The 26959-nt window shown below is 44.5% G+C and overlaps 1 protein-coding gene across 3 annotated transcripts in view; it reads right to left on the reverse strand.

Annotated features, from left to right (window-relative positions):
- The window catches only part of LOC121549935 (NEDD4-like E3 ubiquitin-protein ligase WWP1), a 60376-nt gene extending 46485 nt beyond the window's left edge, over positions 1-13891 (reverse strand). For 2 of the 3 annotated variants that reach the window (XM_041861929.2, XM_041861926.2), the window contains exon 1: positions 13692-13891. The gene's annotated coding sequence lies outside the window, so the exon portion shown is untranslated. Of the gene's footprint in view, positions 1-13534; positions 13571-13691 lie in introns of those variants that run through there. The other variant, XM_041861928.2, reaches the window with a different exon arrangement.
- Positions 13892-26959: the final 13068 nt, after the last annotated feature.

Here is a 26959-nt window from a genome sequence, read left to right on the forward strand (position 1 = left end):
GATGGAAACAGAAAATGCAGGTACAATTATATAAATGTCGACAGACAAGTTGTTTGTTTGACATGGTGGGATCTTTTTATGTCTGCAAAATTAATTATGCGAGAAATGGCGGTGGAAGCGCCTTTATGGGCAAATATTTATATAAAACAACCATTATATAGAACATGGATCGCAGGTCTGCGTACTGGCATCAATACCCACACATGCAGTCCCCTAGCCTTTTGGGGACCCTAAGGAAAATGTTGTTGGGGAGGGCACGTGCCAAGACCAGAATGGGCAAATTTGCTATACAGTGGGGCAAAAAAGTATTTAGTCAGCCACCAATTGTGCAAGTTCTCCCACTTAAAAGGATGAGAGAGGCCTGTAATTTTCATTATAGGTACATGTCAACTATGACAGACAAAATGAGGAAAAAATTTCCAGAAAATCACATTGTAGGATTTTTTATGAATTTATTTGCAAATTATGGTGGAAAATAAGTATTTGGTCAATAACAAAAGTTTCTCAATACTTTGTTATATACCCCTTGTTGGCAATGACACAGGTCAAACGTTTTCTGTAAGTCTTCACAAGGTTTTCACACACTGTTGCTGGTATTTTGGCCCATTCCTCCATGCAGATCTCCTCTAGAGCAGTGATGTTTTGGGGCTGTCGCTGGGCAACACGGACTTTCAACTCCCTCCAAAGATTTTCTATGGGGTTGAGATCTGGAGACTGGCTAGGCCACTCCAGGACCTTGAAATGCTTCTTACGAAGCCACTCCTTCGTTGCCCGGGGGTGTTTGGGATCATTGTCATGCTAAAAGACCCAGCCACGTTTAATCTTCAATGCCCTTGCTGATGGAAGGAGGTTTTCACTCAAAATCTCACGATACATGGCCCCATTCATTCTTTCCTTTACACGGATCAGTCGTCCTGGTCCCTTTGCAGAAAAAACAGCCCCAAAGCATGAAGTTTCCACCCCCATGCTTCACAGTAGGTATGGTGTTATTTGGATGCAACTCAGCATTCTTTGTCCTCCAAACACGATGAGTTGAGTTTTTACCAAAAAGTTATATTTTGGTTTCATCTGACCATATGACATTCTCCCAATCCTCTTCTGGATCATCCAAATGCACTCTAGCAAACTTCAGACGGGCCTGGACATGTACTGGCTTAAGCAGGGGGACACGTCTGGCAATGCAGGATTTGAGTCCCTGGTGGAGTAGTGTGTTACTGATGTTAGGCTTTGTTACTTTGGTCCCAGCTCTCTGCAGGTCATTCACTAGGTCCCCCCCGTGTGGTTCTGGGATTTTTGCTCACCGTTCTTGTGATCATTTTGACCCCACGGGGTGAGATCTTGCGTGGAGCCCCAGATCGAGGGAGATTATCAGTGGTCTTGTATGTCTTCCATTTCCTAATAATTGCTCCCACAGTTGATTTCTTCAAACCAAGCTGCTTACCTATTGCAGATTCAGTCTTCCCAGCCTGGTGCAGGTCTACAATTTTGTTTCTGGTGTCCTTTGACAGCTCTTTGGTCTTGACCATAGTGGAGTTTGGAGTGTGACTGTTTGAGGTTGTGGACAGGTGTCTTTTATACTGATAACAAGTTCAAACAGGTGCCATTAATACAGGTAACGAGTGGAGGACAGAGGAGCCTCTTAAAGAAGAAGTTACAGGTCTGTGAGAGCCAGAAATCTTGCTTGTTTGTAGGTGACCAAATACTTATTTTCCACCATAATTTGCAAATAAATTCATTAAAAATCCTACAATGTGATTTTCTGGATTATTTTTTCTCAATTTGTCTGTCATAGTTGACGTGTACATATGATGAAAATGACAGGCCTCTCTCATCTTTTTAAGTGGGAGAACTTGCACAATTGGTGGCTGACTAAATACTTTTTTTCCCCACTGTATAACAACAGTTTTTGTGACAAAACCATCAAAAGAGTTGAACCCCATTGAACTTGTATTTTTTATTGTATTTTATTTGCACTACTAGGGGAGTTGTACTTGCCAGGGACCTCACGATATGATATTATCACGATACTTACGTGCCGATACGATATGTATTGCGATTCTCACGATTCAATATGTATTGTGATTTGATACTGTGATTTTATTGCGATTTGATGTTCCAAACATATTGCTCACCATATGTCTGCTGCAGAGGGACAAGAGAGAGACATGAGAAAACTAGTTTTGTTCAGTCATGCAAATAAAAGTCCTGAAAACTAATTGGCTCCCTCTATAAAAAGAAGATGGAGAACAAGCTATGAAGGAAAAATACTCAAGTTTTGGTGCTGTTGACTGACGGCCACTACCATTTATGTTACGTGCGTCCGTCCTACAAGAAGCTATCAATATGTCTGAAGGTGACAGTCAGTGGCGTGATTATGCCTTCATTCCTCTCTTTTTAGCCTACATATCACGTGTTTCAAATATGGAGACACATTGGACCTTTGTGCTGCCATTGGCAGGCTGTAATCAGATGGACCTCATTTGGACAGAACAGGAGACTCATGCAGAATAAATGTGTTGGCATACTGCATTTTCCGGGCCTTCCTTTCACACCGCCTGATATAGTGGTCCTGGATGGCAGGGAGCTCAGCCCCAGTGATGTAATGGGCTGTCCATACCACCCTCTGTAGCGCCATGCGATCGAGGGAGGTGCAGTTGCCATACCAAGCAATGATGCAACCAGTCAAGATGGTCTCAATGGTGCAGCTGTCGTCCGCTAACTTGATGGTGTTGGAGTCGTGCGTAGTCACGCAGTCATGGGTGAACAGGGCGTATGGGAGGGGACTAAGTACACACCCCTGTGGGGCCCCCGTGTTGAGGGTCAGTTTGGCTGTGCTGATGTTACCTACCCTCACCCCCTGGGGCCTGTGTAATAGGATTCCACCTGTTCCTATATTGTCATTTTTCTTGTTTGATGGCTCTGCGGAGGTCGTAGCAGGACTTTTTGTACTTGTTCCTTTCCTCAGCCGTAGCCTCAGGGTTGGCTGCGATAGCCCTGCTGTGTGCGGTAGCCCTGTCCTTTCATTTAACACCAACCTCTGTGATAATCCAGGAACTTTTGATTGGGGAAACAGCGAACCTTCACTGTGGGGACAACGTCTCCGATCCATTTCCTAATAAAGCCGGTGACGGAGGTGGTTAGCTCGTCGATGCTATCGGCGGAGTCTCTGAACATATTCCAGTCAGCGCTAGCAAAGCAGTCCAGTAGGATAATTTCTGAGGACAATTTCTCAACGGAGCAAGTCACGAGTACTTCCTGTTTGAGCTTCTGCTTGTATACAGGAAGCAGGAGTATGGAGTCATGATCTGATTTGCCGAATGGGGGACGAGGGAGGGCCTTGTTTGCTTGCTTGTGGGTAGAGTAACAGTGGTCTAGGACTTTATCGCCCCTAGTAGTCCCATAGGGCGGCACACAATTGGCCCAGCATCGTCCGGGTTTGGCCGGTGTAGGCAGTCATTGTAAATAAGAATTTGTTCTTAACTGACTTGCCTAGTTAAATAAAGGTTAAAAAAAATACAATAAAAAATAAAAAGACGTGTTGATGGAAGTTGGGCATCACATGCCTTAATGATGCTGAATTTAAATCACCAGCAATAAGAAAAGCAGGGTCCGGGTGCAAGGTTTCCAGCTTGTTTATAGCCTCGTACAGTTCGTTATTTGCCAGCTTGTTATTTTTCTTGTCCTTAGGTGACAGGAAAACAGAGGGGAAACTAAGGACAGACAGAGTGAGACAGAGGATGAGGTGTGTGCGCATGTATTGTCATTTAGGCTGGTTGACAAAGCCTGACTAAGGGCCAGTCAGTCAGTTAAGTGTTATCATTGGTTGTGACAGACTGGGGAGACTGAGGCCTCTAATCGTATGATGTTTCAGAGCAGTTGCAACACTTTAAGACAATTTTCTATTAGAATCCTTCTGAGATAGTTTTGATTTCTTTGAAGCCATCAAAGACTAGGGTATGTGCCGGGGTGCAACACTGTCTAGAAGCAACGTCTTCACTTACGGGATTAATGACTCAAAAATATGACTGAATCAAAAAGTATTATTATATGTTCAGTGTCGCTTCATGGCTTGGCTGTAAAGCTGCTAGTTAAATGTGAAGGCTGAGGAACACTAACACTATTTGATGTGAAAATACCACTGTAGTGTGTGTGTGTGTGTGTGTGTTCTCCCAGTCAGTTTGCTGAGAGCTGGCCTCTGTGCAGGCACACCATTGGGAACATCAACAGCCCATGCAGCCAGCAGCACTGAATTGGATATCATTATAACTAATGGCTCTCTGACTCAGGAATCGATCAGACTGTTCAGACTCACTAGATCAGAGAGAGTAGGAGGGGGGATCCGATTTACACGGTTGTGTGATATTTGGTATTCATAGTGCATGTGAGTAGCTTTCCAGTGCTACCATAATAGGCCTAGGCTAGAACTAGGCTACACAGACACAGTAAAGGAAGACAATGTGCTCAATCCTCTGGTAGTGTTGCACGGTATACCAAAACTTTGGTACTTTTTCCGATAGTAGAACTTGAAAAATAATTTGTGTTACTTTCTGTACTTCTGTCAAATGTGTCACACGTCATCTACTGATTGAGAGAGGATCAAGTCTGTCTATCAGTGCAGCCGATGTCCCCTTAAAGCACGAGAGCACCGTGCCTGCTCCACTTACTCACTGCTAGCTCTAGCCTGTCCTGAGGAACCACTGCACTCACTGGGAGTCTGGTTGCATCACCACTCATGCTGCACAGAAGTTAACACACTTGAATAATGCGACACAGCATGTAGAAATGTTGATTTAATTACTGTTCGCAAAACAATGCCCATTACAGGCTAGAACACTTCAAAATACAAGAAGATACTGGTAGCTTCCAGCTTTGTAGGCTAACTTTCATTGCTAGCTTACAGCTGAAACTAACATCAATTAACTACCCTAGTACTTTGTTTGTGATAATATTCAAACCATAACGCAAAATATTGCTGATTTCAAAGCTGATTGTCACCAAAAACTTTATTCATTCATTTCCTCTCCCCGCCTCACGTCGCTCCCAGTCAAGATCATCTTTGCTGGAGCTGACTGTGTGAATGAGGTCTTAAAGAGACAGTGCACACTTTTATAAAAGACACGGTTGCTTCTTCTATGCAAATGTTGATCAGTATAATAAAATAAGTCCCAAACGGAAGACAAAACAGATTGTTTATCATCTGTAGCCCCATGAAATCAGCCAAAACAAGCTCAGTAACTCAATGAATGCGCACACTCCTATTGAATATGCAGTCACCTGTACTGTGAATAAACCTAGGCTACATCTTGATTTACCCAGTTTATCAATAGACTAAAAGATTTACCATTCAAATAACTGATTACCATTATGTTATGTAGTTAGACAGCTTTTTACCAAAGTCAAATGTATTGTATAATTGATTAATTAATGCATACATTCAAAAATCAAACATTTCAAATATAATGATACTGAACTCAAGAGAGCTTTCTGGATCAAGTTCCATTCTGTGACTTTGGCTAATACGCCTTCTTTTTTTGCTGTTGTATCGTTTTGATATCGTGATACTAAACCTGGTATCGAAGTCAAAATTCTGCTAACGTGACAACACTATCCCTGGTGTAAACAAGTAAAAATCATGCTTGGAATTGGAACCCAAAATCTAAAATCACATAAAAAGTATGTGCTGGCATATTTTTTATATTTAGACACAGACACGCCCACATCTCTGTATGGCTGCTTGGGAAAACAACACAGGGACAAACTGCACACATACAGTGAGTGAATAATAACACATCCACCATAAATTCTACAGCTGCCATTTAAAATGGAACTGACAGTGTTTTAGCAACATGAAATATTTAAAAAATGTGTTCATATACACCCTCAGGAAGAATATGCCGCCTTTTTTTTACATTTTCCGACAAGCGAGCACTTAGATGGTCATTTTCAAGTTCATATTTTCACATTTTAATTCTATAACAATATAGAGTGGGAAGGCGGCCGTGCATCTGGACAACTAATACACTTTAGGAAATAAAACCTAATAAAAACATCTGTCTTGTCCAGGACCAGACTCTACACAAACCGGTGTGCCCTAGCCAATCAGAGCTACAGTAGGCCTATATGCAAATACAGTGGGGGAAAAAAGTATTTAGTCAGCCACCAATTGTGCAAGTTCTCCCACTTAAAAAGATGAGAGGCCTGTAATTTTCATCATAGGTACACGTCAACTATGACAGACAAATTGAGAGAAAAAAATACAGAAAATCACATTGTAGGATTTTTAATGAATTTATTTGCAAATTATGGTGGAAAATAAGTATTTGGTCACCTACAAACAAGCAAGATTTCTGGCTCTCACAGACCTGTAACTTATTCTTTAAGAGGCTCCTCTGTCCTCCACTCGTTACCTGTATTAATGGCACCTGTTTGAACTTGTTATCAGTATAAAAGACACCTGTCCACAACCTCAAACAGTCACACTCCAAACTCCACTATGGCCAAGACCAAAGAGCTGTCAAAGGACACCAGAAACAAAATTGTAGACCTGCACCAGGCTGGGAAGACTGAATCTGCAATAGGTAAGCAGCTTGGTTTGAAGAAATCAACTGTGGGAGCAATTATTAGGAAATGGAAGACATACAAGACCACTGATAATCTCCCTCGATCTGGGGCTCCACGCAAGATCTCACCCGTGGGGTCAAAATGATCACAAGAACGGTGAGCAAAAATCCCAGAACCACACGGGGGGACCTAGTGAATGACCTGCAGAGAGCTGGGACCAAAGTAACAAAGCCTACCAGCAGTAACACACTACGCTGCCAGGGACTCAAATCCTGCAGTGCCAGACGTGTCCCCCTGCTTAAGCCAGTACATGTCCAGGCCCGTCTGAAGTTTGCTAGAGTGCATTTGGATGATCCAGAAGAGGATTGGGAGAATGTCATATGGTCAGATGAAACCAAAATAGAACTTTTTCGTAAAAACTCAACTCGTCGTGTTTGGAGGACAAAGAATGCTGAGTTGCATCCAAAGAACACCATACCTACTGTGAAGCATGGGGGTGGAAACATTCTTTGGGGCTGTTTTTCTGCAAAGGGACAAGGACGACTGATCCGTGTAAAGGAAAGAATGAATGGGGCCATGTATCGTGAGATTTTGAGTCAAAACCTCCTTCCATCAGCAAGGGCATTGAAGATGAAACGTGGCTGGGTCTTTCAGCATGACAATGATCCCAAACACACCACCCGGGCAACGAAGGAGTGGCTTCGTAAGAAGCATTTCAAGGTCCTGGAGTGGCCTAGCCAGTCTCCAGATCTCAACCCCATAGAAAATCTTTGGAGGGAGTTGAAAGTCCATGTTGCCCAGCGACAGCCCCAAAATATCACTGCTCTAGAGGAGATCTGCAAAATACCAGCAACAGTGTGTGAAAACCTTGTGAAGACTTACAGAAAACGTTTGACCTGTGTCATTGCCAACAAAGGGTATATAACAAAGTATTGAGAAACTTTTGTTATTGACCAAATACTTATTTTCCACCATAATTTGCAAATAAATTCATAAAAAATCCTACAATGTGATTTTCTGGAATGTCATAGTTGACGTGTACCTATGATGAAAATTACAGGCCTCTCTCATCTTTTTAAGTGGGAGAACTTGCACAATTGGTGGCTGACTAAATACTTTTTTTCCCCACTGTAAGCCATTTGCCACACAGGCCTGCCATCCTTCACTTTCAACTGGCCTGTGTGTTTACAGGCAGTAGCAACAGAGAGACTTTTGATCATTAGAAAGCATTCACCAAAAAGGCACAAAATACACCTGAATGGATTTCTGCAAATATGTAAATCCCAAGGGAGTCCTTTGACATTTGGGAACTTTGCAGTCCCATTAATCAAACAAACATGAATAGGTAGGCTACCTCTCCCTCAGTTGCCTATGCACATCAACAAGATCAACAACTAACGTTAGCCAGAGCGAGATTAGCTAAAATCTAACAAGGGAACATATGATAAACCTGCTCAAACTATTTCAGCTTTTAGTTTGCCGTCAAAATTGCACTGATAAACGATGGGGAATAGTAGTCTGCTCGCCCTTCTGCAGCTTGCCTGCCAATGCATGCTTGTCCCAACCCACGTTTTGACAACTGAATGGGAACATGCCTGTCCCCATTTGACTGATGCCAAATACGACTGACAACTAAGAGATATGCTAAGTGTGGATAACAGTCGTTCAAGTTCAGCATAGCTAGCTAGCAAAGTGATTCACATTTCTTGCTAGCTAACCAAATGACACCTGTGTCTCTACAATGCCTTGCAAATGTATTCATCCCCCTGGCGTTTTTCCTATTTTGTTGCATTACAACCTGTAATTTAAATGGATTTTTATTTGGATTTCATGTAATGGACATACACAAAATAGTCAAAATTGGTGAAGTGAAATGAAAAAAATAACTTGTTTCAAAAGTGTCACATGATCTCAGTATATAGACACCCCTGTTCTGAAACGCCCCAGAGTCTGCAACACCACTAAGCAAGGAGCACCACCAAGCAAGCGGCACCATGAAGACCAAGGAGCTCTCCAAACTGGTCAGGGACAAAGTTGTGGAGAAGTACAGATCAGGGTTGGGTTAGAAAACAGGTTAGAAACGTTGAACATCCCACGGAGCACCATTAAATCCATTACTAAAAAATTGAAAGAATATGGCACCACAACAAACCTGCCACCAAAACTCATGGACCAGGCAAGGATGGCATTAATCAGAGAGGCAACAAAGACACCGAAGATAACACTGAAGGAGCTGCAAAGCTCCACAGCGGAGATTGGAGTATCTGTCCATAGGACCACTTTAAGCCGTACACTCCACAGAGCTGGGCTTTACGGAAGAGTGGCCAGAAAAAAGCCATTGCTTAAAGAAAAAAAGGCATGTGGGAGACTCCCCAAACATATGGAAGAAGGTACTCTGGTCAGATGAAACTAAAATTGATATTTTTGGCCATCAAGGAAAACGCTATGTCTGGCGCAAACCCAACACCTCTCATCACCCCGAGAACACCATCCCCACAGTGAAGCATGGTGGTGGCAGCATCATGCTGTGGGGATGTTTTTCATCAGCAGGGACTGGGAAACTGGTCGGAATTGAAGGAATGATGAATGCCGCTAAATACAGGGAAATTCTTGAGGGAAACCTGTTTCAGTCTTCCAGAGATTTGAACTGGGACGGAGGTTCACCTTCCAGCAGGACAATGACCCAAAGCATACTACTAAAGCAACACTTGAGTGGTTTAAGGGGAAACATTTAAATGTATTGGAATGGCCTAGTCAAAGCCCAGACCTCAATCCAATTGAGAATATGTGGTATGACTTATAGATTGCTGTGCACAAGCGAACCCATCCAACTTGAAGGAGCTGGAGCAGTTTTGCCTTGAAGAATGGGCAAAAGTTCCAGTGGCTAGATGTGCCAAGCTTATAGAGACATACCCCAAGAGACTTGCATCTGTAATTGCTGCAAAAGGTGGCTCTACAAAGTATGGACTTTGGGGGGGGTGAATAGTTATGCACGCCAAAGTTCTGTTTTTTTGTCTTATTTCTTGTTTGTTTCACAAGAAAAAATATTTTGCATCTTCAAAGTGGTAGGCATGTTGTGTAAATCAAATGATACAAACCCCCCAAAAATCCATTTTAATTCCAGGTTGTAAGGCAACAAAATAGGAAAAATGCCAAGGGGGGTGAATACTTTCGCAAGCCACTGTAGCTGTAGCAACTGAAAAACGATATGGGGGGGAAGTGTGGTCCTCTGTAGCTCAATTGGTAGGGCATGGCGCTTGTAACGCCAGGGTAGTGGGTTCGATCCCCGGGACCACCCATACGTAAAAATGTATGCGCACATGACTGTAAGTCGCTTTGGATAAAAGCGTCTGCTAAATGGCATATTATTATATTATTATTAAAGTCAGCCACTCTCCCAATCGTCCAATGACATGAAAAACTCCCAGCAGCTAGCTAGCTAACGTTAGACTCCATGTTTTTAGCTCGCTAAATAAGTAGCTACATAAATAGATAAGCTAGCCTATTAGCCATGTTATGACTGACTTGTGATCATTGCCCTTGCTAGTTTAATTGTACTAACATTCCCAGCCATAGTTACATTTGTCCGTTTTATTTTTTTCTGAAAGTGCATCCTGAATGTGTCGGCAGCAAACAATGTACCAGGCCAGCTGTGACTTACAAACTGATAGCAATATTTGTTGGACTACCAAGAAATGTGTTGGTGAATTATATTAATCATGCATTGAACTGCATCCATCTATTCTGCCAACAATGCCTTACTGTACGACGGAATTTTGAGTCAAATAGAACCTATTTTTAAAATCTCTTATAAAGTTGGTTTTGTAGCAAACTGGGAATTACACACTTTGTGCTGATATTATAATTGTCTGTTTCATATCTGTAAAGTAGTTAAAACACTGTCAGTTCCACTTTAATTCCTTAACTATTTTGTACTTCTCCATTACCAGCTCCATGCATGTTACAGTGTGTGTGACCTTACTTGAACCTTTCCATAGCATATGGATTGGCTTTCAAAACACAATCGTCTGTACTCGGATGAACACAGAAAGTATCTCTTACTTCATACACAACAGTTTACATACACAGTGGACTTGCTTGCGATGCTGTGAACATAGAGCGATGGAGGAACTAGTTGCCTTAGCACTAACAGGCCACAATAAACAGCCGATACACACACACACACACACACAAACACACCAGTAACCACAAGTCAGGCTGGGAGACCATTAAGAGGGGTGTTTCCTGACATAGGCCTACCTAATGGTCAGAATATCCTCCAGCCCACACCCCTGCCCCACTGAGAAAGGCAAAAACAAGCAGAGTCATAATCCTAGCATCTAGGCCAGGGTTCCCCAACTGGCGGCCCGCAGGCCGAATATGACCCGCGGGTGGTTTTATTTGGCCCCTCAAGTTGTTGTTGAATTTTCATTGTTGGACATAAGGCTGTAAAAACACCAGGAAACCAGCTCCAAGTGATTTTAATTTTGAAAATCTGTTCCCAAGTATTCCCATGCATAATAGAGATATGTGATCATATAAAAATTATAAATAATTGATTGGATTTATATAGCACTTTCCTACCAACTGAGGTATTCAAAGCGCTTTACATAGCAGGGGGAAACTCACCTCATCCCCCATCAATGTGTAGCACCCACCTCAGTGATGCATGGCGACGATTTTTGTGCCAGAACGCTCACAACACATCAGCTATCAGGTGGAGAGGTGAGGAGTGATCTATGCCAATTAGGAATGAGGGGGATGATTAGGTGGCCATGATGGAATGTGGCCAGGTTGGGAATTTAGCCATGACAACAGGGTGAACACCCCTATTCTAACAATAAGTGCCATGAGATTTTGAATGACCACAGAGAGTCAGGACACCCGTTTTAATGTCCCATCCATAAGACGACACCCTACGCAGGGCAATATCCCTAAATGTAGTCAAGGTTTGAAATGATTATGTTTTAGTAAAATATTATCTGTTTAGGCTTCTTGAAGTCAATTTGCAATTATGTTCCGGCCCCCCGACCATCCACCCAAGACAGAATTAGCCCACGGCTGAATCTAGATCCCTGATCTAGTCCTAGTAGCCTCGCTCCATGCACTGTGCAGGCCTAAACTTCAGCCAACACTACGGCATTGAAACTTTATTCACATTTAACGTGATTGACCTACACGGAGCGGCAAACTTTATGCATTAGAGGTGTCTTCATTTCAAATAGACAGATTAGGCTAGCTAGACGCCTGCAACCACACCAGCACAAAACACTGACCTCACTCTAAAACATTGAACCGTCTAACCAAGATTTCCACTGATTGTATCCAGCACATAAAAATATATATTTTTTTTTAAACACTGGAATGATTGACCAACTAACGTTACAACACCCACCCAGACATATCTACCAAAAACAGGGGCATTGCCTTTTTACACTTGCAACATTTATTTACATTGGCAAGAGCCACTAGCCTCACACCTTGTGCAAGAGACATACAACTCAAGCATTCCCCACACATAGCTGTTTCTTTGTGAAAGGTCAACAACAGAGAGGGGGAAACTGAGGCTAAATAAGCATTTTGGACAGAGGCTGCCAAAGGCGCTGCTCAAGTGACAGCATCATGTAACTAATGCCTTCACACTGTGACAGCCAAACCATACAGGACTACTGTCAACGGGAGGATGCTACCCGCAGGCCTGCAATCACAATAGTCAAATTTGTGTGGAAGAGCACATTGAAACAAATTAAACAAATAAGGCCACCAGACAGTTTTTCTTCTCTCATTTTACATTTTAGTCATTTAGCAGACGCTCTTATTCAGAGCGACTTACAGTTAGTGAGTGCATAGATTTGCATACTCTCCAAGTCACCGGCTTGGTCTCCAAATAGCCTAGGCCTCAATAGAGCTACAGAGGACAAATCATTTGATCTAAGTTTGTCATCAAATCCCAACACAAATTTGAGAGAATAATGATGGCAGCCAAATCTATAGGAAATAAAATAAAAGTGTCTGTGTTATTACAAAATCGTCATATTTTCTCAAAATAGTGTCCAAACAGGGAAGATGTTGGTCTCTGTTCGTAAAGTACCATGGCAATTTCGAGGCCACATTGGCAGAACCACATCACGCACACTAGCCAGACTTAAACGTAACGTTTGCTAGCTAGCTATAACATTACATCAGTATAACATTACATCAGTGGTTCAATTCGTGTTGCCACAAAACAACCGTGCGACTACCGTTAGCTTGCTTTAGTTATTAACCCTAGATGGAGTTCTCTAGGGCAATAACCATGAAAAGTTACCCAGAGTACACAAAATACCGACAACATTATTAGTTACACGTCAAGTGTAACTAGTTTTATGAAATGGTAAAGGTGCTAACTAGCTAACGTTAGTTTATCCCCAAACTTATCTAGCTAACGTTAGCTAGCTAATCTTTAGTGAAGATTGCAAGGACCTTGGCATTAACACCATGAAAAATGTTGGGTGAATCCGTGTATTTTAGCGAACCAGCTAGCTAAGTTAATTAGATGGCTAGCCAGATAGTTAACATTACATGTCTCGCAATCAATTGGGAGTGTATTACACCGGGCACACTGATCACAACGGACAAAAACAAACAATCGGATGGTCAGACACAGCTAAGTTAGCTAGCTAGGTAGCTAACATTACATGGTAGCTAGCTAACTGCTTAGCGAGGCCATAGCAGTTGGGTAGCTAGCTAGTAGCTTAGTTAGGTGTCCGCCATCTTTTGCTGGCATTGCTTACTGATGATGGCACGGTCCATTACCAGTTAACGTTAGCTAAAGTTAGCTAGCCATTTCAAACAAATATATTGTAGCTAGTTAACGTTAGTAGCAGTTCGCCAGTAACCAATCTCAACTTGGTAGCTAGCTAACTGAAATAACAGATTAAATAGTTTAATTAGCTAGCTACTATCTAGTTAGCTAAACAAGATCCTATGGTACCTCAAGCAAATATCAAGTCAGTTGAGTTGGAGGAACGTAGCTAGCCTAGCTAACGTTAGATAGCTGAAATACAAGAAGATTGGCAAGCTCAGCTTGAAGCAGGCATGTAAAATTGTAGACGACAGACATCCAACGTCTCTAAGTTTGGGTGGTTTACCGTGCCTGTAGCTCCAAACCGGTGTTATAAACTCCCTGTAGCTATATTCTCTCGATAAAAAGCCTGGCATTAACCTCTCAGGCTGAGCGTCCAGCTACGATTGCCATCTCTCGTCACAGACAGGTTCTCACATACACCGTAGTAGCCGACTAAACTCAACTCCACGATTTACGATGGAGTTGAGCGGTAACTAGCGTGTGCGGACTGGAGCACCAACGTCACATACACATTTTTTTTTTCAATATAAAAAACTACTGATTTCCGGACCTAACGAATAGCTTCTGTGTAAATGCGGGCTATTCGTTGGGTGCTGAAATCAGTCGTTTTGGATAAAAACTTCATTTTATGTGATGTCGGAGCTCCAGTCCGTCCACACTAGTCATCGCCCAACTCCATCGTACATGTTTTATTGTTGGACATAAACTGTTAATATATATATATATATAATCTGCGAAATGATTTTTATTTTAGAAATCTGTTCCACAGCATTGCCATGCATTATATATATATATATATATATATATATATATATATATATATATATATATAATCGTAAGCAAGGTTTGAAATGATTATACTTTAGTCAAATATTATATATTTTTGTGCTTCTTGCGGTCGATTTGCAGTCCACAAATTATTAGTAATTAGGTTCCGGCACCCTGACCATCCGCTCATGACATACATCGGCCAGTGGCTGAATCTAGTTAATGATTCTTGCATTATATTGACAAGATAACAGCGTGACCGTTCTAACAATGGAAATACATGTCCTCAATGATTGAAGGCAGAAGAGAGCAGATGGGACCATTCTAGCCAACGAGAGGGCAGATACGCGTGTAAACAACAGACACATAAGTCGTTTTTCTCAACGTTGACGGAATGCCACGTGCATCCACTTATAGCAGTACATTTGTAACATCTTAGACATGACTAAACGTATATTAGATCAAATAAGCGTCACGTATTTTGACACTTTCTGATAGGCCTCCATTCAATAAAGGGCTTATCTCACGCAAACAGATTTTGGGCGGAGTAAATTCTCTCGCTTTGCCTCACCATCTTTGCTGCCAGACGCTGCAGCAAAAACATTTACATTTTAGCAGACGCTCTTATCCAGAGCGACTTACAGTTAATGAATGCCTCCATGTTTTTTTTTGTTTTTTTTATACTGGCCCCCGTGGGAAATGAACCCACAGACCTGCCGGTCAAACCCTCCCCTACCTTGGACGCCGGCTGCGACAGAGCCTGGACTCGCCTTAAACCACTGCACCACTCGGGAGTCAGAAACAGAGGAAGACAGCACGTCTGACACCACCCCAAATATCAAATCAAATCAAATTGTATTGGCCACATGCGCCGAATACAACAGGTGCAGACATTACAGTGAAATGCTTACTTACAGCCCTTAACCAACAGTGCATTTATTTGTAATAAAAAAGTAGAATAAAACAAAAAAGTGTTGAGAAAAAAAGAGCAGAAGTAAAATAAAATAAAAGTAGGGAGGCTATATATACAGGGGGGTACCGGTGCAGAGTCAATGTGTGGGGGCACCGGCTAGTTGAGGTAGTTGAAGTAATATGTACATGTCGGTTGAGTTAAAGTGACTATGCATAAATAATTAACAGAGTAGCAGCAGAGTAAAAAGATGGGGTGGGGGGGCAGTGCAAATAGTCTGGGTAGCCATGATTAGCTGTTTAGGTGTCTTATGGCTTGGGGGTAGAAGCTGTTGAGAAGTCTTTTTGACCTAGACTTGGCACTCCGGTACCGCTTGCCGTGCAGTAGCAGAGAGAACAGTCTATGACTAGGGTGGCTGGAGTCTTTGACAATTTTGAGGGCCTTCCTCTGACACCGCCTGGTATAGAGGTCCTGGATGGCAGGAAGCTTGGCCCCAGTGATGTACTGGGCCGTACGCACTACCCTCTGTATTGCCTTACGGCCGGAGGCCAAGCAGTTGCCATACCAGGCGGTGATGCAACCAGTCAGGATGCTCTCGATGGTGCAGCTGTATAATTTTTTGAGGATCTGAGGACCCATGCCAAATCTTTTCAGTCTCCTGAGGGGGAATAGGCTTTGTCGTGCCCTCTTCATGACTGTCTTGGTGTGTTTGGACCATGATAGTTCGTTGGTGATGTGGACACCAAGGAACTTGAAGCTCTCAACCTGTTCCACTACAGCCCCGTCGATGAGAATGGGGGCGTGCTCAGTCCTCTTTTTTTTCCTGTAGTCCACAATCATCTCCTTTGTCTTGGTCACGTTGAGGGAGAGGTTGTTATCCTGGCACCACATGGCCAGGTCTCTGACCTCCTCCCTATAGGCTGTCTCATCGTTGTCGGTGATCAGGCCTACCACTGTTGTGTCGTCGGCAAACTTAATGATGGTGTTGGAGTCGTGCCTGGCCATGCAGTCATGGGTGAACAGGGAGTACAGGAGGGGGACTGAGCACGTACCCCCTGAGGGGCCCCCCGTGTTGAGGATCAGTGTGGCAGATGTGTTGTTACCTACCCTTACCACCTGGGGGCGGCCCGTCAGGAAGTCCAGGATCCAGTTGCAGAGGGAGGTGTTTAGTCCCAGGATCCTTAGCTTAGTGATGAACTTTGAGGGCAGTATGGTGTTGAATGCTGAGCTGTAGTCAATGAATAGCATTCTCACGTAGGTGTTCCTCTTGTCCAGGTGGGAAAGGGCAGTGTGGAGTGCAATAGAGATTGCATCATCTGTGGATCTGTTGGAGCGGTATGCAAATTAGAGTGGGTCTAGGGTTTCTGGGATAATAGTGTTGATGTGAGCCATGACCAGCCTTTCAAAGCACTTCATGGCTACAGACGTCAGTGCTACGGGTCGGTAGTCATTTAGGCAGGTTATCTTAGAGTCCTTGGGCACGGGGACTATGGTGGTCTGTTTGAAACATGTTGGTATTACAGACTCAGTCAGGGACATGTTGAAAATGTCAGTGAAGACACTTGCCAGTTGGTCAGCACATGCTCGGAGTACACGTCCTGGTAATCCATCTGGCCCTGCGGCCTTGTGAATGTTGACCTGCTTAAAAGTCTTACTCACATCGGCTACGGAGAGCGTGATCACATAGTCATCCGGAACAGCTGGTGCTCTCATGCATGCTTCAGTGTTGCTTGCCTCGAAGCGAGCATAGAAGTGGTTTAGCTCGTCTGGAAGTCTTGTGTCACTGGGCAGCTCGCGGCTGTGCTTCCCTTTGTAGTCTGTATATGTCACTATGGCTGCGTCTACACAGGCAGCCCAATTCTGATATTATTTCCACTAATTGGTCTTTTAATCACGTATTTTTTCATTTCTTTTCACTTCATATATTTTTCAGAGCTGATCTGAGTGGTCAAAATACCAATTAGTGGAAAAAAATATATATATATCTTCTGTATACCCCCTACCTTGTCAAAACACAACTGATTGGCTCAAACGCATTAAGAAGGATAGAAATTCCACAAATGAACTTTTGAGAAGGCACACCAGTTAATTGAAATGCATTCCAGGTGACTACCTCATGAAGCTGGTTGAGAGAATGCCAAGAGTGTGCAAAGCTGTCATCAAGGCAAAGGGGGGCTATTTGAAGAATCTCAAATCTCAAATATATGTTGATTTTTGTAAACACTTTTTTGGTTACTACATGATTCCATATGTGTTATTTCATAGTTTTGATGTGTTCGCTTTTATTCCACAATGTAGAAAATAGTAAAAATAAAGAAAAACCCTTGAATGAGTAGGTGTTTTTTGACCGGTAGTGTAGGCTGTGTAGTGGCTATAGTCTGTGCAAATTCACTGTGCTTCCTCCCTGTATAAGTCTTATGTCTCTTAGCATCTTTCTGGTTTTTGGCAGGCCTATGATGGCCTGCTTGTGGCCACCCCCTTGGCCTTTTGTTGTCAGAGTGTGCACATGTGTGAAGACCGGCCACAGCAGAATTGACAAAAACAAGCAGTCAGAAGTCATCGGCTCCCTGCACCCAACTCCCCAGAGAGAAATATTATCGGGGCCATTCAGCCACTGTGTTGCTTATTCAAGAGGCCAAGGCCGCATTCTCCAGTCAATTCACAAATAGCCATTGTTTTTCTGCGGTTTGTTGTTTGTAGTGGCAAGCCTGAGGGATGTGTATTTTGCAAAACTATTGAAAGCATTTTGAGACAAATATCTGAGGTTGTATAATGCAATCAGTGGAGAATTTACAAAAAGACAATGTGGATACTGTAATTTGAACTGCAACTTAAATCATAATATCATTGTTTTTCTTGAAAGCGTGTGTGCGTGTGTGCGTGCCCGGGCCAGCAGAGGACGCCAAAGTCTTTCTTTTAGTGTTACATTTTACATTTGAGTCATTTAGCAGACGCTTTATCCAGAGCGACTTACAGTTAGTGAGTGCATACATTTTCATACTGGTGTTGACTCCAGCCATTATGTTCACAATATTTCCATTGAAAGCTGTGTGTGTGTGGACTCAACCCGAAAGAGAATTAGAGACAAAGGCAGAGAGAGAGAGAGAGACAAAGGCAGAGAGAGAGAGAGAGAGAGAGAGAGAGGTGGAGAGAGAAAGAGAGAGAGAGAGAGAGAGAGAGAGAGAGAGAGAGAGAGAGAGAGAGAGAGAAAGGCAGAGAGAGAGAGAGAGAGAGACAAAGGCAGAGAGAGAGAGAGAGAGAGACAAAGGCAGAGAGAGAGAGAGAGAGACAGGCAGAGAGAGAGAGACAAAGGCAGAGAAAGAGAGAGAGAGAGAGACAAAAGCAGGGAGAGAGAGGGAGAGAGACAAAGGCAGAGAGAGAGAGAGAGAGAGAGATTGTTACAACACTGTATACTGTATATACTGTACATAATATGACATTTGAAATGTCTTTATTCTTTTGGAACTTCTGAGTGTAATGTTTACTGTTAATATTTGTTGTTTATTTCACTTTTGTTTACTATCTACTTCACTTGCTTTGGCAATGTTAACATACGTTTCCCATGCCAATAAAGCCCTTAAATTGAATTGAATTGAATTGAATTGAGAGAGAGAGAGAGAGAGAGAGAGAGAGAGAGAGATAGAGATAGAGAGAGAGAGAATGGATTCAATCACATCTATGAAACAAAGCTCCATTACTTTAAAATACACCGATATTCTCATTAATTACTTAAGAATACACAGACTATAGATTTGATTAATGAAGGTGACCTCAACTCTGTGTAATTATATCCGGATTTAATTCTCCCTAGAACCTCTACGTTTCTGACAGCTACTTCATCATTCCAATTAGACCTTGACCTAAATTTAGACAGCAGCAAAAAAAAGACTGTTTTATCCATGCAAAAAAATGTGCCTTGGTATTCTGCATTATATCATTCATACATGGGTTTCGGAAATTATTTTGTGATAAGTTAAGCTTAGTTCTAAGAGTTGGATGATGTCTTGGAAGGGCCTTTGGCTACAGTATGTGGGTGCTGCTGCTCTCTCTCAGTCTCACCATTTACAGGTGCAGTGCACATGTGAGCGTTTGATCATTCTAACACCTCCTCTTTGAAAGTAAACAAGTTTCAAGTTTTATTAGTTGTACAGGAGACATTTACATTTACATTTACGTCATTTAGCAGACGCTCTTATCCAGAGCGACTTACAAATAGGATAGACATGGTACAGTGCCTTGCAAAAGTATTCATCCCCCTTGGCGTTTTTCATATTTTGTTGCATTACAACCTGGAATTGAAATTGATTTTTATTTGGATTTTATGTAATGGACATACACAAAGTAGTCCAAATTGGTGAAGTGAAAAAAACAACAACACTTATTTCAAAAAATTCTACAAAATAAATAACGGAAAAGCCACAAAATACACCTGAATGGATTTCTGCAAATATGTAAATCCCAAGGGAGTCCCAATCAAACAACCATGAATAGGTAGGCTCCCTCTCCCTCAGTTGCACATCAACAAGACCAACAACTAATGTTAGCCAGAGCGAGATTAGCTCAAATCTAACAAGGGAACATATGATAAACCCGCTCAAACTATTTCAGCTTTTAGTTTGCCGTCAAAATTGCACTGATAAACGATGGGGAATAGTAGTCTGCTCGCCCTTCTGCAGCTTGCCTGCCAATGCATGCTTGTCCCAACCCACGTTTTGACAACTGAATGGGAACATGCCTGCCTGCCCATTTGATTGATGCCAAATACGACTGACAACTAAGAGATATGCTAAGTGTGGATAACAGTCGTTCAAGTTCAGCATAGCTAGCTAGCAAAATGATTCACATTTCTTGCTAGCTAACCAAATTACACCTGTATCTCTACAGTGCCTTGCAAAAGTATTCATCCCCCTGGCGTTTTTCCTATTTTGCTGCATTACAACCTGTAATTTAAATGGATTTTTATTTGGATTTCATGTAATGGACATACACAAAATAGTCAAAATTGGTGAAGTGAAATGGAAAAAAAAAACCTATTTCAAAGAATTCTACAAAATAAATAACGGAAAAGTGGTGCGTGCATATGTATTCACCCCTTTTGCTATGAAGCCCCTAAAAAAGATCTGGTGCAACCAATTACCTTCAGAAGTCACATAATTAGTTAAATAAAGTCCACCTGTGTGCAATCTAAGTGTCACATCATCTGTCACATGATTTCAGTATAAACTCATCAAAAAAAGAAAGATCCCTTTTTCAGGAACCTGTCTTTCAAAGAGAATTTGTAAAAATCCAAATAACTTCATAGATCTTCATTGTAAAGGGTTTAAACACTGTTTCCCATGCTTGTTCAATGAACCATAAACAGCTAATAGTATAAAAGTAATCCTTCTACCCCCTCCCCTCCCCCACCCCACCATAAAAAAAAAAAATCATAAGTTGAATGCACCAATTTGTAAGTCACTCTGGATAAGAGTGTCTGCTAAATGACATAAATGTAAAAATGTAATGAACATGCATGGTCATTAAGACACTAACAGCTTACAGATGGTAGGCAATTAAGGTCACAGTTATGAAAACTTAGGACACTAAAGAGGCCTTTCTACTGACTCTGAAAAACACCAAAAGAATGATGCCCAGGGTCCCTGCTCATCTGCGTGAACATGCCTTAGGCATGCTGCAAGGAGGCATGAGGACTGCAGATGTGGCCAGGGCAATAAATTGCAATGTCCGTACTGTGAGACGCCTAAGACAGTGCTACAGGAAGACAGGACGGACAGCTGATCGTCCTCGCAGTGGCAGACCACGTGTAACAACACCTGCACAGGATCGGTACATCCGAACATCACACCTGCGGGACAGGTACAGGATGGCAACAACAACTGCCCGAGTTACACCAGGAAGGCACAATCCCTCCATCAGTCCGCAATAGGCTGAGAGAGGCTGGACTGAGGGCTTGTAGGCCTGTTGTAAGGCAGGTCCTCACCAGACATCACCGGCAACCATATCACCTATGGGCACAAACCCACCGTCGCTGGACCAGACAGGACTGGCAAAAGTGCTCTTCACTGACGAGTCGCGGTTTTGTCTCACCAGGGGTGATGGTCGGATTCGCGTTTTTCTTCAAAGGAATGAGCGTTACACCGAGGCCTGTACTCTGGAGTGGGATCGATTTGGAGGTGGAGGGTCCGTCATGGTCTGGGGCGGTGTGTCACAGCATCATCGGACTGAGCTTGTTGTCATTGCAGGCTATCTCAACGCTGTGCGTTACAGGGAAGACATCCTCCTCCCTCATGTGGTACTCTTCCTGCAGGCTCATCCTGACATGACCCTCCAGCATGACAATGCCACCAGCCATACTGCTCGTTCTGTGTGGGATTTCCTGCAAGAGGAATGTCAGTGTTCAGCCATGGCCAGCGAAGAGCCCGATCTCAATCCCCTTGAACACGTCTGGGACCTGTTGGATCGGAGGGCTAGGGCTAGGGCCATTCCCCCCAGAAATGTCTGGGAACTTGCAGGTGCCTTGGTGGAAGAGTGGGGTAACATCTCACAGCAAGAACTGGCAAATCTGGTGCAGTCCATGAGGAGGAGATGCACTGCAGTACTTAATGCAGCTGGTAACCACACCAGATACTGACTGTTACTTTTGATTTTGACCCCCCCCTTTGTTTAGGGACACATTATTCAATTTCTGTTAGTCACATGTCTGTGGAACTTGTTCAGTTTATGTCTCAGTAGTTGAATCTTGTTATGTTCATACAAATATTTACACATGTTAAGTTTCCTAAAAATAAACGCAGTTGACAGTGAGAGGATGTTTCTTTTTTTACTGAGTTTATTAACACCTGTTCTGAAAGGTCCCAGAGTCTGCAACACCACTAAGCAAGGGGCACCACCAAGCAAGTGGCACCACGAAGACCAAGGAGCTCTCCAAACAGGTCAGGGACAAAGTTGTGGAGAAGTACAGATCAGGGTTGGGATATAAAAAAAGATCAGAAACCTTGAACATTCCACGGAGCACCATTAAATCCATTATTAAAAAATGGAAAGAACATGGCACCACAACAAACCTGCCAAGAGAGGGCCCCCCCACCAAAACTCACGGACCAGGCAAGGAGGACATTAATCAGAGAGGCAACAAAGAGACCAAAGATAACCCTAAAGGAGCTGCAAAGCTCCACAGCGGAGATTGGAGTATCTGTCCATAGGACCACTTTTAGCCATGCACTCCACATAACTGGGCTTTATGGAAGAGTGGCCAGAAAAAATCCATTGCTTAAAGAAAAACATAAACAAACACGTTTGGTGTTCGCCAATATGCATGTGGGAGACTCCCCAAACATATGGAAGAAGGTACTCTGGTCAGATGAGACTAAAATTGAGCTTTTTGTCCATCAAGGAAAACGCTATGTCTGGCGCAAACCCAACACCTCTCATCACCCCGAGAACACCATCCCCACAGTGAAGCATGATGGTGGCAGCATCATGCTGTAGGGATGTTTTTCATCAGCAGGGACTGGGAAACTGGTCAGAATTGAAGGAATGATGGATGGCGCTAAATACAGGGAAATTCTTGAGGGAAACCTGTTTCAGTCTTCCAGAGATTTGAGACTGGGACGGAGGTTCACCTTCCAGCAGGACAATGATCCAAAGCATATTGCTAAAGCAACACTCAAGTGGTTTAAGGGGAAACATTTAAATGTCTTGGAATGGCCTAGTCAAAGGCCAGACCTCAATCCAATTGAGAATCTGTGGTATGACTTATAGATTGCTGTACACCAGTGGAACCCATCCAACTTGAAGGATCTGGAGCAGTTTTGCCTTGAAGAATGGGCATAAATCCTTGTGGCTAGATGTGCCAAGCTTATAGAGACATACCCCAAGAGACTTGCATCTGTAATTGCTGCAAAAGGTAGCTCTACAAAGTATTGACTTTGGGGGGGTGAATAGTTATGCAAGCTCAAGTTTTCTGTTTTATTGTGTTATTTCTTGATTGTTTCACCCCCCAAAAAAATGTGCATCTTCAAAGTGGTAGGCATGTTGTGTTAATCAAATGATGCAAACCCCCCCAAAATCCATTTTAATTTCAGGTTGTAAGGCAACAAAATAGGAAAAATGCGAAGGGGGTGAATACTTTCGCAAGCCACTGTATACACCGTCCAACAAATGCTTACTTGCAGGTTCCTTCTCAACAATGTCACAGAATAAGTAATAATAAAATATAAGAATACGAACATAAAGTAAATGGCTCAGTAGAATATAATAAATAATTTAGCATACATGTAAGTATAATACAGGAAGGCACAATTTATAGTACAAGTAGTCCAATAACCAACTTCTTTGCGAGTAGCTGAGGTGTGCATGCATATAAACTCCGGAGCCAGAGCAGTCCACTCCACCGGTGTTATTTGACTACTTGTACTATAAATTGTAGCAGCACTAACACAATCATGGAGGCCATGAGCCAATGAAGCCTCAGACACTTCCAGTACGTGACTGACATTGCCGGGTGAAACACTGAGAGGCAGTGGTGAGGGCTGCTCGACAGGCTACAGAGTCCAGAGACAATCCCAAAATGATTTTCTGCTGGGTCGGTAAGAGCGAGCTTTTGGCACAACTTGTTCTGAAGCGTAGAGCATGCAGGTGCGACAACAGCTGGGCTGTGTGCTCCGCTGCCTGAGCCTGAGTGTCCGTGCAGATCGACCAGTCGTACAGTCGTACCATGTACATCAGAACTCTTTTAAGCCTCTTTCCTGTATGGAGGCTAGGGCGGCTTCAGCAAACCTTGTGAATGTCCGTGGGGCCAGGGACAGACCGAAATGGTAAGGTGAGATATTCATAGGCTATGACCTAGAAGGCGAACCTCAGATATCTCCTGTGCAGGATAATCTCCGATGTGGAAATAAGCATCCTTGAGGTCTACTGTGGTGAACCACTCGTTCGGTCGAATCATGCAATGCTTTAGCATTCGAAATCTGTAGACACTCAGATGCTTGTTGAGATGCTGTAAACTAGCGTCTGAAGAAGCCCTGTTGAGCTTCCTCCCACTGGCATCACACGTAAGGCTCCCTTGGCCAACAGAGTGTCACGTTCGTTGAAGGACAGGTCAGACCAAGGCGCAGCGTGAAAGGCATACATGTTTATTTCACCGATAAACACACAAACAAAACAACAAACCAATCAGAGACAACGAGCGACAGCTGCCTCTGATTGGGAATCACACCCGGCCAAACATAGAAATACAATAACTAGAATGTGAAGATAGAGCTCCACACCCTGACTCAACATACAAGAGTCCCATAAGTCAGGGCGTGACAGTACACCCCCCCCAAAGGTACGGACTCCGACCGCACAAACCTTACATAACAGGGTAGGGTCCGGGTGGGCATTCCGCCTCGGAGGCAGAGCCGGCTCCGGGCGTGACGCCCACATTCTCTCAGCCTCCCCGTTGCGCCCTTGGTCTGGTCTGGACCTCGGCGCGCTGCTTCCCCTCTCCTTCCTCCCACGATGTACCAAGCCCTGTCTGGACCCTGGTGTGGGAGACCCCGAACCTGGAGAGGGGCTGACATCTGGGTCTGGAGCCGCTGACCGGAGCTGGACTGGGCACCGGTGGAGCGGACTACTCTGGCTCCGGACTGGAGCCGCTGACCGGAGCTGGACTGGGCACCGGTGGAGCGGACTGCTCTGGCTCCGGAGTGGAGCTGCTGACCGGAGCTGGACTGTGCACCGGTGAAGCGGACTGCTCTGGCTCCGGAATGGAGTTGCCGAGTGGAGCTGGACTGGACCCCGGTGGAGCGGATTGCTCTGGTTCCGGAGTGGATCCGCTGACCGGAGCTGGACTAGGCACCGGTGGAGCGGACTGCTCTGGCTCCGGAGTGGAGCAGCTGACCGGAGCTGGATCAGGCACCGGTGGAGCGGACTGCTCTGGCTCCAGAGTGGAGCAGCTGGAACAGGTGGAATGGGCACGGGCCGTGCCGGACTGGACACACGCACCACTGGCTTGGTGCGAGGAGCAGGCACGGGCCGGACCGGACTAGGAACACGCACCACTGGCTTGGTGCGAGGAGCAGGAACGGGCCGGGCCGGACTGGTGACACGCACCACTGGCTTGGTGCAGGGAGCAGGCACGGGCCGGGCCGGACTGGGGACACACACCACTGGTCTGGTGCGAGGAGCAGGAACGGGCCGGGCCGGACTGGAGACATGCACCACTGGTCTGTTGCGAGGAGCAGGAACGGGCCGGGCTGGACTGGGAACACGCACCACTGGTCTGGTGCGAGGAGCAGGAACGGGCCGGGCCGGACTGGAGACACGCACCACAAGTCTGGTGCGAGGAGCAGGAACGGGCCGTACCGGACTGGGAACACGCACCACTGGCTTGGTGCAGGGAGCAGGCACGGGCGGTACCGGACTGGGAACACGCACCACTGTCTTGGTGCGAGGAACAGGCACGAGGTGTACCGGACTGGGAACTGACGTTAGAGATCTCCGACTGTACCAGTCTTTCACTCTCCACGCCCAGTCCTCCTCCCGTGAGGACTCCTCCCTGAGCCCCCACGAGTGCAGTGGTCGGAGCTCTTCTCCATCGATCCCCGACCACTCTTTTAGCCCCCCAAAATGTTTTTATTGGGGCTGTCTCTCGGGCTTCCTCCTCGGCCGACGCCTTCTTTGTTGCCATTGCTCCTCTCTAAACCGGGCCTCCACTGTCTCCTCCCAAGGACGGCGATCCTTCCCAGCCTGAATCTCCTCCCATGTCCAGGATCCCTTTCCATCCAGGATCTCCTCCCATGTCCAGGATGTCTGCTCCTGGGCACGCTGCTTGGTCCATTTTTGGTGGGATCTTCTGTCACGTTCGTTTAAGGACGGGTCAGATCAAGGCGCAGCGTGAAATGCGTACATGTTTATTAACTGATAAACACACAACAAAACAACAAACCAAACGAAACATGAAGTCCTAAGGCTGAACACACAACAAACCTATACACGGAACAAGATCCCACAACTAATGAGTGCCAATAGGCTGCCTAAGTATGATCCCCAATCAGAGACAACGAGCAACAGCTGTCTCTGATTGGGAATCACACCCGGCCAAACATAGACATACAATCCTAGAATGAAAACATAGAACTACTAACATAGAATATTCACACCCTGACTCAACATATAAGAGTCCCCTGAGTCGTGACACAGAGACTGTATCTCATCTCTGAGGACTCTGGCTGCTTCCCCCTGTGCAGTGGACTGAACTATTCCCATTAAACTATTCCCATTAGTATGTACCCCTGGCCTACGGCACATAGGACCCATGGGGAGACTGCACCACTGCTCCCTGTGAGAAGCAAGGGAGCCCACCTGTTCCCTGGGGGGAACAGGGAGCCCTGTGGCGGCCGACCCACTGGGCATATGGGCAACCTATCCCATGGAAGGGATGGGGAACATACAAGGTCGCCCTTCAGAGGTTGATTGGTTTGAATGGGAACATTCTGAACCATCACCCTCGGCCCATGGGCCTGGATGTGATGGAACTCTTTATTAGAGAACTGAACTGGAGGAACAGTGGTGTTGACCGGCCCCAACGGGGGCTTATGGGTCTTGAGTTGGGGGGCTCCTGTTGGCAACAGTAAGCCCAGCGCCTCGGTTTTCTTTTTTCTTTATTCGAACCTGGCCTGTATCTCCGATATGGCTGGTCCGAACAGTCTGGTGGGATCGATCTGTCCATTCAGGATCTTTCCTTTCTCCCTCTCAGACACCCATGTGTTGTTCAGTCAGAAGGCTCTCTGGCCGACAGTTGCGTGCGCCATATAGATGGAGAGGAGGGCAGCTGCATTAACGGAGCACCTCGCCTGAGCTGCGGATCGGTAGACCCTGTCACACATGGC

Source organism: Coregonus clupeaformis, chromosome 34, assembly GCF_020615455.1.
Source record: "Coregonus clupeaformis isolate EN_2021a chromosome 34, ASM2061545v1, whole genome shotgun sequence".
NCBI lineage: Eukaryota > Metazoa > Chordata > Actinopteri > Salmoniformes > Salmonidae > Coregonus > Coregonus clupeaformis.